At 37.0% G+C, this 14,627-nt stretch overlaps 1 pseudogene; it reads left to right on the top strand.

The window, feature by feature from the left end:
• Nucleotides 1-10,917: 10,917 nt before the first annotated feature.
• On the top strand, nucleotides 10,918-12,005 carry LOC124975582 (methionine adenosyltransferase 2 subunit beta-like; annotated as a pseudogene).
• The last annotated feature ends 2,622 nt before the right edge of the window (nucleotides 12,006-14,627 follow it).

The raw sequence follows: 14,627 nt of genomic DNA, 5'->3' as shown, positions 1-14,627 counted from the left end.
CCCTGTCTATTTCCCCTAAAAGAATGTCCCCCATAGCTCCACCATATCCTGTCAATCACAGAGGAAGCTCCTCCAAATCTTGACCCCCTTTACCTGTGTGTAAATAAAAGAGAGTTGGACTACACAATGTTGTTGCTAAAGGCCAGAGCTTGTATGGCCAGATCCGTCAGGCACTGTCACATTCAAAGACTATTGGCTCCTGTGTGTTTATTGAGTAGTTGAATTTGTGGGTAATTGATTTACAGCCAACATAATCCTCTGACTGTTAACCATTTTCTCAAATATGTGTGACATGACTGAAAGACCTCCACAATCAGAATATATATCTTAGGAGAAAATGAATTAAAAGTCTGTATTTAAATTAGTATCACCTTTATTAATTTCAGCCTATATTCTTACCATAAGGAAATGTATGGACTTTCCTCAACACATCCTTTTCTCACTTCAGCACTCAAGTCTCTCTTACAAACTGTACATGCTATTTTTCTATTATTACCAAAACATGTCTGGAGTAGGTAATGATTGTTAGGCTCCCACATTACATGTGTTTTTCTATATATTCAGAATTACCATTTAGTATTGAAAATAATTTTTGATTTTAATCTCATCTTGAAATTATCGGTGAAATATCATACTTGTTTTTCATCTTTCTCTTTTTGATTAAGCTCAAGGTACATAATGAAAACTCTACAAGTTTTGGTGAATTGAAAAGTGAGGATTGCATAATAGAAGAGAATGTTAACACTTTGAGGAAGTGAATCTCAATGGAGTAGTTGTACCCATGAATGTACTATTTCAGTTTTGCCTTAATTCTGATTTATTACCAGATGTAATATATTTAATACATCAACTGACCCAGCATTGAGAGGCATGCCCTCTAAGACACATTGATTAAATTTTCATTTGTGAACTTCAATTGAGTTCAAATGTAATGTTGATGCTGAATATTATCATCCCATATTTACAGTATAGGAAATCATATTACCTATCATCTAAAACTATTATATGTGAAACATTAAGTATCATATATGGAAGTATTTCTGAGATAATGACATGTATAAATATGACTACCACTATTTTTAAATTGTTCAGTTCTTCATACATTTGATTTTGGAGATTTAACTCAGGTATTTTGATAATGACTACTTCTTTTACCGTCTCAGAAAACCTCCATAACATTAGAACATCTTACCAATATGTGCAGAAAGAAATCTGGTGGTATTTTAGGTCTGTGTTTGAATCCCAGTATAGCTGCCCATCTTAGATTCCTGTTATTATAATGACCAGATATCTATTTTAAGGGAGCAATGTCCAGTTATCAAATACTAGTAGGAATATATCCTAATGTTTTCCCCTCATTCATATGAAATCAGAGTGACAAATAAAGTCACAGTTAAAATAGATTAAGAGTCATTCCATTGTAAGATTATCATTAAAGAAAAAACATTGGATCCAAGACTGAAAGATCTATGTCTTAATGATTCCAAATTTTATTCCCTATTAAGCAGTTCTCCAGTTCAGAGACCCAAGAAAAAATGATACGGAAAATTTGATATTAATCTACTGATGAAATATTTTCTTTACAAAGCATTTTTGTGCTTTAATTAAAGTGTCTGAAATAGTATGAACATATTTTAAATGATTTACACACACATGTTGAAAAAATGTAGTCATGATAAAATCATGCATGTGAGGCTATATCATTTCAGGACTCGCTGGACTGTGTAGACCTATAAGGCAAGATATTAAGAGAAACCAGAAAAGTTAAATATCAATGACTATAGGACATCATTTAAAAATCTTAGGTGATGTTAATATTCATTAAAATATTGATTTGTTGTTTTTTCTTTATTTTATTTTTACTTGGGATCTACTAGTTTTACTGAATATGGGACATAGAATTATAATTTCAGAGTGTGGGTATACCATGGGTATATATTGTATAGTGATCAATTCAGGGAAATTTCAATCTTCTCAAAAAATATTTCTTATATTTGAGACCTGAAAACTCTGCTGGGGTTATTTTGAATTGCATACATAATAATAGAGTGTAATCATCCTATTATGCTTTAAAACCTAAGTGTTACTTTACCCTTTTAACTATCTCTAGTATTCTTATACAGTCTATCTCAAACCCTTTCTTTGCATAGGTCTACATAGCTTTTCTGTTCTCAAGTTCTGTGTGATCAACTTTTCAGTTTCAACACATGAGGGCCAACATGCATTATTTGTGGACAATTTAACTCCCAAGCACCAAAAGGAAAAGACATTGTCATCCCCAGTTAATGATAAGGCAATGAGATACAACTTTCTGCATTAATTCATTCAGTGTTTTTTATGTCACCAAAGATAAGTCCAGCAAAGAAGAATAGAAAGATATAAGTCGATTGTTCATATATCTAAACTTATGGCCATTACACTTGATCACTAGGAGTTACTTCTCTTATTTTTGACATCTATGCACATTTAAATGGTTTATACTCATTATTATAAATTTATGTCACATAAATAAATTATGGATATAGTTTAGTGCAAGATTAAATGGATACATATTAGCATAGAATAATAACTTTAAGTAATTTTGCTAGACCAGGTGCAATGGGAAATGCCTGTATTGCACTGATTCAAGAGTCTGAGACAGGAGGATTGCAAGTTGAAAATCAGTGTCAATAACTTAGCAAGGTCCTAAACAACTTTTTGAAACACTATCACAAAATTTGGGGGAAAATGACTCAGTGGTAATTGTACTGGCCTCAATCCCTTGTACTAAAACAGACAAGAAAAATTTTAAATTGCCTTCTCTACACAAAAATACTGTATTATGAAACAAGACCAAAAAAATGCATTCTGTCATATTATTTCTGTGAGTTGCATACAGGATCTGCTTTAATTAATTTGACACATTTGAGCCTTACCAAACCAAAGCATTCTAACACTCATTGATGGTATGTTTCAATCGCCTGTGACTCAAAGCCATTGGAGGATGTAATTTCAGTATGGTTGTGATATCTTCATTTCTACAAACAGGAGTAATAAAATGCAGGAGTGTACAGTACCATGAATTCGCAATAATATTTAGGAATTCATGGATTTCTTTGTTCATTGCCTTACAATAATTGAAAAATTATTTTCTGAAAGTGAGGTTCTGAATTATTAGCAGGAAAAATTTAGACTCTCTCCTAATAGTGTGCATAAAAGAAAGGAACACAATTTGATGTAATCCTTAGCACAACTAATCCTACTCTTAGTAATTCCAGGAAAAAAATACAAAAAAATATACTTTTGTCATCCTGCTATCTCCAATTTTAAAATGCAAATCACTAAATGAAGCGCATCAAGTATATATGATTAAAATTCTGTAAATATTTTCTGGTAACTATTATGAAGAAATGTCTATAGCAATGTATATGCTATTGTACAATTATTGTTAGAAAGCATTCTGAGCAATGGAATCCCTTCATAGAGATTAAGGAAGTGAAATCCTTCCAACTGTGACCCATTGTGATCCTGCCTGGCACAACATATTCTAAGTGATTGGGGTCAGAACACAACTTTTATCATGATTAGGCTGATCTGAGAAATACTCCTCAAATAAGGGTCTATGGGTTGAAGTTGATAATTTGGTACCTGGATGACCTCTCATACCCAGTGCTAATATTGTACTTTACACGCTTGAGAAATCAACCTGCCCCTAGACTGGATGTTCTATGTGTAAGGATGTGTAAATCACGGGGATGTAATGTTATTTCTGATATAGGTCACATTTGAAGAAAACACATCTTGTAAGAAGAAGAAAAGGACAAGACAACTGATTGGAAAAACATATCACACATGAAAAATAGAAATGTTAAAAAATTCAGAACTTTCATTTGTTAGAGAAGATAGTAAAGACTGGGGGACCCTCATGGTTAAGACTCCCTTTATTATCAGAATCAAGGAAACAGTCCTGTTAGAAATTGTGCAATTTTCCTATTAAAAAAACCGGGGGGTGGGGTTGTGTGCTACATACATCATAATACATTTTCCCTCAAACCAGTGAGAACTGCTTGGAATAGTGTTCTCTGGAGGAAAATAATTAACAAGAATTATGATGATAAAAAGGGAAGTTTTTAGATTGGTTTACATGATCAGAAACTGGATAGTCCAATATGGTGGTCTACAGTTGGAGAGTTGGAAGAACAAGCAGCTGCACATTCCAAGATACAGAAGCCCAAACAAGAAAGTTCAACAGTGCTACCCTAGTCCAAGACCAAGGTTTCTGGAAAATACCTGCACCATCAGTGGGAGAATCTACTTTGGTAGAGTGAAAAAGTGAGAGTCCAATATCTTCAGACAATCAAACAGCAATCAAGAACCCATTCAAGAAGACCTGAGCTTGCATCAGTATCTTCCTCCTAATTTTTACAGCTTTTAGTCAGTCATATTGTGTGTTGCTGCCCACAATTTGGGAGGGGTTCCCCTTCAGTTTTTTTTCTACATTCCAATTATTTCTAAACACACCCTCATTGACACTAAAAGAAGCCTCTTCATCATTGCCATCACTTAATCCAATCAAGTTGACAATTCAAATTAACCATTACAAGTCTGTCCCTTGTCAACTTGATGCACAAACATGAAACATTATATCACATTTCATCTCCAAATCAACACATTAACAGTTCATAATTCCACCTAACATAACTGTCTTACAGCTAAAAACATATTAGTTCTCTCCCAAGAATAGAAGCCAATGTAGATTGGCTTACATGATCAGAAACTGGATAGTCCAATATGGTGGTCTACAGTTGGAGAGTTGGAAGAACAAGCAGCTGCACATTCCAAGATACAGAAGCCCAAACAAGAAAGTTCAACAGTGCTACCCTGATGTTATATCAATCAATAATATATTACATGATGAATAACAGAAGCATAAAAAATATTTTTTTAATGCATGTGTATGCATCAGCATTTTCTTAATGGAATAGGGAAGATAAATCCGTGGCAATTACAATCCTCATTTCTGTATTTGGTCACCTTGCTGTAGTTGGTATTCATGACTATCTTTTTCTAATACCCATTCTTTTTTTCCTCTACCTTCCGAAAGCACCTCAGCAGGTCTTGACTAGGGATTGAGATATTTGTTGTCTTGCTTGGATTGGGTTGCTTTAGTTTCCTATTGACCTTACAACAAGATAGGGTAACATCAAGAGAAGCCCCAAAGGATGTCCTGCACTCCATGAGTATGTTTCTTTAACACCATTGTGGCAAAAAAGTTCAATGTGCCCTTGATAATCTGGGTCAATCACCCCTGGAAGTACCATGACTCTGTTTGTAGCCTGTTGACTCAGAGGCATGAGGAGCCCAAAGTGGCCAGGGGGAAACCTAAGCTTCCAGTTTAATGAAATAATTGCTGTATCTCCTGGCTGAAGCATTCTTCCTTGTGGAACTAAGACTTCTAGGCCTGCAGAGTGTAAGGTTATAGGGACAGAAAATGAAAACCTTCCCAGCGATTTACTATGGGTAATGGTGAGCAGTACCATTCCTATTTCCAGTTCTTGATTCCTGAACCCATGAATTTTAGCAATAGAAGAGAGAGTTCCCATGTAGTGTTGCTGATTTGGAGTATTTAAAGTCTTTGGAAGAACCTTGCATCAGCCCTGAAAGGTACTCCCACCTAAGTGGCACTCTAACTGCATCTTCCATCATTCTATCAAACCAGACTCTTCAGGATGATGGGAAACATGGTAAGACCAGTGAATCCCATTGTCATGAGTCCATTTCCCACTATTTTTGCTATGAAGTGAGTTTCTTTGTCTGAAACATTGCTGTGTGAAATAACATGACACTGGATCAGGAATTTTGTAAGTACATGGATGATCATTTTGACTGAAGGACTACATGCAGTGAAGTCAAATCCATATCCTAAAAAAGTGACATTCCAGTTACAACAAACTGCTGCCCTTTCCATCATGGTGTGGTCCAATATAATCAACCTGCTACCTGGTTGCTGTCTGATTTCCCTGGGGAATGATGCTATATGTTGGGCTTATTGTTGGTCTCTGCTACTGGAAAATTGGACACTCAGCAGTGGTTGTATCCAAATCAGTTTTGGTGAGTGGAAATCCATGCTGCTAAACCTATGAATAACTGCTAGCCCTGTCACTATAACCACATGGTTTATGAGCCCACTAGTCAAAGTCAGGGGTGTCTGGGAAAAGTGACTGACTTCTGTCCACAAATCCAGTAATCTTATCAACCTGATTATTAAAATCCCTCTCTGCAGATTCAGCTTTTCTTTAGCATTTACATGAGAAACAAATATCTGTAAATCCATTGCCCATTCAGAGAGGTCTCTCCATATACCTCTTCCCCAAATGTTCCTGTCACCAATTTTACAATGATGTTCTTTCCAGATCCCTGACCATCTAGGAAAACCATTGGCTACAGCCCATAATTTGTTTACAGTCACACATTTGGCCATTTATCCTTCCAGCAGAATGCACAACCAGATGTACTGCCTGAGGTTCTGTCCATTGTGAGGATTTCTGTACACCACTGTCCTTCATGTTTTTTTTCTACAAATGGGCAGGAGTGCAGCAGCTGTCCAATTCCAGGTGCAGAACCATGCATGAAACAGACCCTAGTCTACTCTTCCTCTGTTAATTGGTCATAAGGTACACCCCATAGGTTCATGCTGAGGAACAGAATTTACTGCAGATGGCTTAAAAATCAAGGGCATTTGAGACACTTCATGCAAATTACTTACACCTTCAGATCCTGACATGCCTGATCATATATTTACCAATTTCACTTAAAGATGGACACTGATGCACATGTCCAAATTTATGGTTTTGTAAGTCAGAACACCTAGTACATGATGGGCAGTTCTGGTTGAATAGTAACCTGGTTATCCATAGTCAACCTGTCTCATTCCACTCAATCCCAGTAGCAGGCCAAGACCTCTTTTTCAAAGGAAAAGTTGTTGTCTGAAAATGAAGGCAGGGCCTTAATCCAATATCCCAAAGACATCATTTGTGAATCAAATGTGGGGGCCTGCCAAAGGCTCCACATCATCCCTATCTGCCACTGATATTTGAATATTGTGGAAAGTCATCCTTATTTAACAGATTTAGACTGGGTTGAGCCATGGGACAAAGACACCTGGCTTCTAGGAACTGCTGGGAGGCATGTAGCACTACAAGGGAGAGGATTCCTGTCTCCCTCTGAAATATTCTCTCTAACAGAATGGCTTCCCTAACTCCACCCTATCATGTTCATCACAGAAGCAGCTCCTCCCAGTCTTGACCAGCAGATTGAGAATATGGAGGACCAAGATCAGTTCTATGTTGTCTTCACCTCTTGGTTTTCCTAGAGATATTGATTTTGACTTGATAAACACTAAGCTTTTGAAGTCTCCTTCATTTGCATGGAGGTTGCTTGTGTGCCAAAGTAGAGTACTACCTTGAAAAAAATACTGTTGTTCACATTTTGAATTATATGCCATTATAACATGGTGAGAAATTTCTTCTTCAATAGCTTCCTGATTAAATACCGTATCAGCATGTTCATGAGAATGATATAACTTATCAGATTTTTTGAGTGGTCTCATCTACAGGAATAACAACTTTTAGAAAACCAGTTGATGAAGGAAAAAATGCTGACTTCCACAGTAGGTCCATCCTGAAATCATTCTTAGGAATGAGCTTCCATTTCAAACTGGTTCTTTTAAACAAAGTTTTATTCACTTGATTTAAAATAGAAAAAAAATGCTAAGAAATTGGAGTCTTAGCATTATCTGCAGAAGCTCTGTATAGTATATGATTGGATCCTCTCCTGGTTTGTCACTGTGAAATGATTTTTAGGAAAACCATGATAAGTCAAAGTCAAACAATTTTTAAGAAAATTTTAATTGCATTTTGAGAACAATATTTCAAGAAACCCCAGTTGCATATGAAGAGCCCCAGTCTGGGGGATATCATGAGAGAATGATTTAACCCCACATAATGAGAAAACAGTTGTATCTGAACCTTGAGCAGACACTTATCCCAGTGATCCACAGTGGCCCATGGCACAAGGAGAGACAGGCACATATGGAAACAATATGTGATCATTTTGTTATAAAAGGGATTTTGAGATGATATACACCTGAACCCCAAGTCTTTACAATCACAATATATCCATTACATTCTGACTTTTTCTTTCTCTTATGGCCTTTCTTTTGAAATATCCTATCCTTCAGATATCTGGGCAAATTCACAGATAAGTTGAGGTGCTGGATCTTGCAATTTTTCACGTATGGGGTGGTTGGTGAAGGTGGTTCTCAAGGGAAAGGAGTTTGTCTAAATGAGGGAATGCCTAAGAAACTTACACAGTCTCATAATGTAAATATAAATAGGCAAAGGGATGAGATGATGTGTCAATGATCTCAGGCACAATATATGCCAGCAGAAAACATAAAAACTAATAAAAACCTTATCCAATTTTAAATCTTGTGGATGTTATTCTGTCAGAAATTTCTCTCAAGAATCATTCCACTGTGATTAGTTGAAGAAAATCATATACATTGAACTCTCATTTATTTACTTCCATTCATATTCCTTCTACCCTGGTATGATCCTTCTTAAAGTAATGCCTAAATTGGTCACGAGTGCTCTGGTGAATATAGAGCAAAAGAGTGAAGTGCTAAAATAATCAAAGTGGAAGAGGTTGGCATCTGGTATGTTGGGTTTTTGGGCACTGAGGTTCAAGGCTCCAGTAGGGAAATGCACTTTGTTTCTCCCCCAGGGGTTGTGTCTGGGTTTTGGGTAACATGGATTTCCATGACTGGCTTCACTGAGATCCTGGCTTCTCTGGAGATACCTCCTGATGTCACAGAAAAGTGGAATGACAGCCTGGTGCCATCATGGTTGCCATGACAACCAGAGAGGCTTCTGATCCTGACCAATTCAGATAAAGCTTCTTAAAATCCCCAACACTGCTGTGATTGTTAGAGCAAAGAGTAGGGGAGTGAGTCCCAGGCATCTGTTGTTTTCAAGAAATGGTATTCTAGCATTGTCACCCAGGAGCGGATGATACATGGTGTGTTAGGGTATTATCCCAGTGGGCCTTTGATCTAGACAGCTCAATCCAAAGGAAGGGATCTCTCTGGAGTCTGATAGCCTGCAGTATTCTCCAGGACCAGTAGGTTGCCATATTCTATTTTGGCTTCACCAGGTATCATGGCCCCCGTGACTATCCCAATCCACTTCAAATGAGAAATTCCCCCCAATATTTAGTGAACCAGGGAGGGACAGAGGGAGGTATGAGGGCATGTGGGTCATTTAGCTTTTCACAGTCCCCTGTAGTATTGCACTCCAAACCCAGTGTTTCAGGTCTTGACTCATCTGGGATTTTACCAAGTCAGAAACATGACCTGTGTTGCTGCTAGCCACACAGGATGTTGGCAGTGGACAGCTCATAGAAGGGCAGTATGCAGTAGAGCTTGGTATGTTGGGTATGATTGAATTGGGAAACATCAAACCACCTCTGGTGGGACACCTCTCTTTTCTTAGAATGCCCAAAAGGAGAGAGCACAACCTGGGAAGTTTAATTTCTAGGTGAAGGTAGCTAGATGCTGTCATTTCTAAAGAGGAGAGGAGGGAGTCAATCACTCAGCATGTGGGACAAAGGCCAGGAAAGAGGTAGTAAGCTAGGGGAGATGTTCTATTCTCACTCCACCTGACAGGTCCCATCTCCATTGCTGCTGCCTTACAATTAGTCTGCATTCAGAATTCTGTTGGGAAGAGATTCCTAGGGGACTTTCAATGCAGATTTAGATGCAGAAATATCTGACCAATCTCTTTAAACAGAACAGTTCATCCTCTTGACACAACTAATACATGTCTGGCAAAATACACTCTGACATTACCAAGGTTACATTTACCATTCCCTGTAAGATATAGACTAACAGACAGTGTCATAGACACTGGCAAAACGATGCTCCAATTAAGTTAAATTGCTGGATTAAAAAAGTGCATGAACGTGGCAGAAAGAGCACTTTTTAAAATGGCATAATACCATTTTTGAACATGCATCAAGCTGGAAGAATGGAATGGTAAACATGAACAAAGGTGAATATTAAGAAAATGAAGAGTAAAGGACATTTTTGGTGCACTTAGTGCAGAAGGGTATTGGAGATGAAAATCATCAAAGCAGAGACTCTAAAAGAAATTGTCATTGTTAGTGGTCACCCAAAAAGTCCAGGACACTTATTCAGCATCATAATACTTACAAATACAATAAAAAGTAATTGTGAGATAATTTGTAAGCAACAATAATTACTGACAATAGTTCAACTTGCCAAGGACACCATTGGTCTTGCAAATTACTGGCTCCTTTCTGTTGCTTTTAGAAAACAATTGAGGATGCATATGCAGATTTTGCTTTTCAGGAACATGACAGATGAGGAAATATTTCCTTTCACCAGAGAATCAGCACGAAGCTCTCAGATTTAATAAATACATATTTGGAAATTCAGCACTAATCTATGGCTCTCAAAATAAAGAGTGCACCACATCATCAGAAATTTAAACAAGAGAATCTCTGCTAAACTACAAAAATAGAGACACAATAGAGGGGAAACCTGAAATTCATCAACAGAAAATTTTAAAGAATGCCTAAAGTTGTAATAGGATGTAATGAACTGGAGAAGCAGGTAATGAAGCATTTCCAAAATTAAAAATTCTTTTATTTTTTCTGTAATTGCTTATATCCACCACAACTATGCCACATATCATAAGTTTGGATTTCATTCTTTCAATGACACTTATTTCAATTATGGGTCCTTGTGTCATTCATTACATGACAAAGAACAATCAAGTTACTTGCATAAACATGGTATAGAGGAGCTGCTGTCCACAGCAGTCGGGGGTTGGCAGAGGTGGCACGAAGATGGCGGTCATGGTGGGGCAGGAGAAAGAGCTCTCCATCCACTTCATTCCCAGGAGCTGCCGGCTGGTGGAGGCACCTTAGCATTCATCCATGCACAGGCTATAGCCAGCACTGAGGATGAAAGACTGCTCATCCCTGTGTCAGTATGTTATAGAAAGAAGTAAACATCCCCAGTAGACGGGTTCTAGTTACTGGTGCCACTGGGCTTCTTGGCAGAGCTGTGTACAAAGAGTTTCAGTAGAATAATTGGCATGCTGTTGGTTGTGGCTTTAGAAGAGCAAGACCAAAATTTGAACAGGTTAATCTGTTGGATTCTAATGCAGTTCATCACATCATTCATGAATTTCAGCCTCATGTCATAGTACATTGTGCAGCAGAGAGAAGACCAGATGTTGTAGAGAATCAGCCAGATGCTGCTTCTCAACTTAATGTGGATGCTTCTGGAAAATTAGCTAAGGAAGCAGCTACAATTGGAGCATTTCTCATTTATATTAGCTCAGATTATGTATTTGATGGAACACATCCACCGTACAGGGAGGAAGACATACCAAGTCCCCTAAATTTGTATGGTAAAACAAAATTAGAAGGGGAAAAGGCAGTCCTGGAGAATAACTTAAGAGCTGCTGTTTTGAGAATTCCTGTTCTGCATGGGGAAGTTGAAAAGCTTGAAGAAAGTGCTGTGACAGTCATGTTTGATAAAGTGCAGTTCAGCAACAAGTCAGCAAACATGGACCACTGGCAGCAGAGGTTTCCCACACATGTCAAAGATGTAGCTACTGTGTGTTGGCAGCTGGCAGAGAAGAGAATCCTGGACCCATCAATTAAGGGAACCTTTCACTGGTCTGGTAATGAACAGATGACCAAGTATGAAATGGCATGTGCAATTGCAGATGCCTTCAACCTCCCCAGCAGTCACTTAAGACCTATCACTGACAGTCCAGTCATAGGAGCACAACGTCCACACAATGCTCAGCTTGACTGCTTCCAAATTGGAGACCTAGGGCATTGGCCAGCGAATGCCATTTTGAATTGGAATCAAGGAATCACTCTGGCCTTTCCTCATTGACAAGAGTTGGAGACAGACAGTCTTTCACTAGTTTGTGTTATTTTTTTTAAGTATATAGTATGTGGCACTTTTTAAAGAAAAAAGGAAATAGTTTTGTATGGTTACTCTTTAATTGTGACTCTTACAATCTTTCAGGTAAATGATGCTCTTGCACTAGTGAAATTGTCTAAACTATAGGGCAATGATGCTTTGTTTAGTGATGATTTTTGTTTATCATTTTTGTTCTGGCTTAATCTGTGGTTTGAGTAAATAAAATTATGATTCTTAAATATTTGAGAGTCAGGATGAAACAGATCTGCTGTAGATTTATTTTGGATGAAATGCATTGTTCATTGCTACAACTTCCATGTTTTCAGGTTTTGTTTTTTTTTTAAAGCTGTTGACTCTTGTATGTTGATTGTTATAAAGTGTGAAGTCATACAAAAAAATCATTGGTGTTCATTATTTGCTTTGCATGAGCTCAGATCAAAATATTTGAAGAAAGAAACTTTATTTTTGCAACCTAAGTACAGTTTTTATGCTTGAGATACTTTAATATGTTATGTATATGGAAACTTCTACAGCTTGATGCCTCCTTCTTTTCTACCTGTATGGTGAGTGCTTGAGAGAGGGTGTGTGTGTATTTTTAAATATAAATATAGGACTGTTCTTTTCACCCCATGTTGCTAAGTGGTATTTAATATATGTGGTTATAATAATAATAGATCTTGTAATACTTTTGACTACTCATGAATAATAAATATGTACTGCTGGCATGTAATGCTTAGTTTTATTTTATTCTTTCTAAAGGAAGGGTCTAAACTAATTGTTCTTTTGTTTTTCTAACTTTGTTTTAAATTACATTCTTATGTAATATCTGATGCATACAAAAAATAGTTTATATATGTTGAGAGAAAGCACATCAATAAATTAAACACTGAAGAAACCACTAAAAAATAAAAAACATGGTATAGATGAGAACACATTATTCACCAAGTTTTGCACAGCATATATTCAGGACTAATCTATCAAAATTAACAATTTCTATAAAAAATGCTTCATTAGTATTGAAACTCTACATCAAATGACACAGGGAATACAGATTTTATATAACCCCTGTGACTTCTGAATGATATCAGAAGAAGACAAGATATGCATTCAACCCCAAATCATAAAATTCTTTATAATACATTAAGTATCACAATGCAAAGCCCAACAGACTGAGAAAGTGGAGAACTGAAAGCAGTTCTGTGGTGTCTTCACCACTTGGTTTTCATGATGATATTGAGGACAACTTGAAACATATCCAGCTATGGAAGTCTCCCTCATTTGAATGCAGGATGCATTTGTGACAAAGTAGACTACTACCTCAAGAATACTAGTGCATTTGACATTATGAATTGCATAATATTAAACTGTAATGAGCAATTTCTCCTTCAAACTTGCTGATGAAATAAAGTATCAGAATGTTGATGAGGATGTTTTAATCTTTCAGTTCCTGAGAGTTGTGTCATCTGCAGGAATACCAAGCCTTAGGAAATACAGGTCATTGGGGAAACAATGCTGAATGCCACCAGAGCTCCATTCTTAAATGTGTCTTAGGAATGGGCTTGGATTTTAAACTGGTACTTTTCCAACAATGTTCTATTCACTTGATTTAACAGAGGAGGTAATGTTGAAAAATTGGAGGCTTTGTAATATCTGCAGAGGCTCAGTAAAGTAGGGGACAGTATCCTATTCCAGTCTGACTCTCTGAAATAATTTGCAGGAAACCATCCCAAGGGAAAGTCAAAGAATTTAAAACAAAGTTTTAATTGCAATTTCAAGAACAATTCTGCAAGAAACCTTAGTTGTATATCAAGACACAGTCTTGAGGGTATCTTGAGAGAAAAATTTAACCCTATATAAAGACAAAAATATTCATAGCTGAACACTGAGGAGAAAATTATCCCAGAGATTCATATTTACCTGGGGTAGGAGTAGAGACAGGCACATGTGCAAAGTATTATGTGCTCATGTTATTAGTATAAAATGTATTATGGGTATCATTTCCACCTGATCCCCAAGCCATTACACACAGCCTATTCATTTCTTTCTGACTTTTTCTATTTACCTTGGCCTTTTCCTTTGAAATATTCTGTCCCACATATATCTGGGCAAAATGCACATCCTATTAAAGTTGCTGGATGTTACCCACTTTCTCAGGTATGGGGGAGGTTGAGAAATGTGTTTCTACAGGAGAAAACCAGTTTTCCTTCATTAGATAATGCCTTAGCTACTTATTCAGATGCCATTTGAAAATATAATTAGTCAAAGGGAAATGGTGATGGATATTATGGTGATCCATGGCACATTATTTTCAAGTAGAAAAAGAAGAAAAAGTAAGCAAACTCATCCAATTTTCAAACTTCCCATAAATATGTTTGAAGCAATTCCTCACAAGGATTATTACAGTGTGATCAGTTGCAGAAGATCATATCCATTGAACGCTCATTCATTTATTTCCAATCAAATTCTTCCTAGACTGGTGTGATTCTTATCAAAGAAATGCCTAACTTGGTTTCTAGTGCTTTTGGGAAGGTAAACAAAAAGGCAGAAGAGCTACAATATTCAAAGTGGAAGGGGTTGGCAACTAGAATGTTGGATTTGAAGACCATGAATGTTTCAGTCTCCA

The sequence above is a fragment of the Sciurus carolinensis genome, unplaced genomic scaffold, assembly GCF_902686445.1.
Source record: "Sciurus carolinensis unplaced genomic scaffold, mSciCar1.2, whole genome shotgun sequence".
NCBI classification, from domain to species: Eukaryota; Metazoa; Chordata; class Mammalia; order Rodentia; family Sciuridae; genus Sciurus; species Sciurus carolinensis.
Note: the sequence above shows the minus strand (reverse complement) of the source record. Positions and strands in the feature narration are given on the sequence as shown.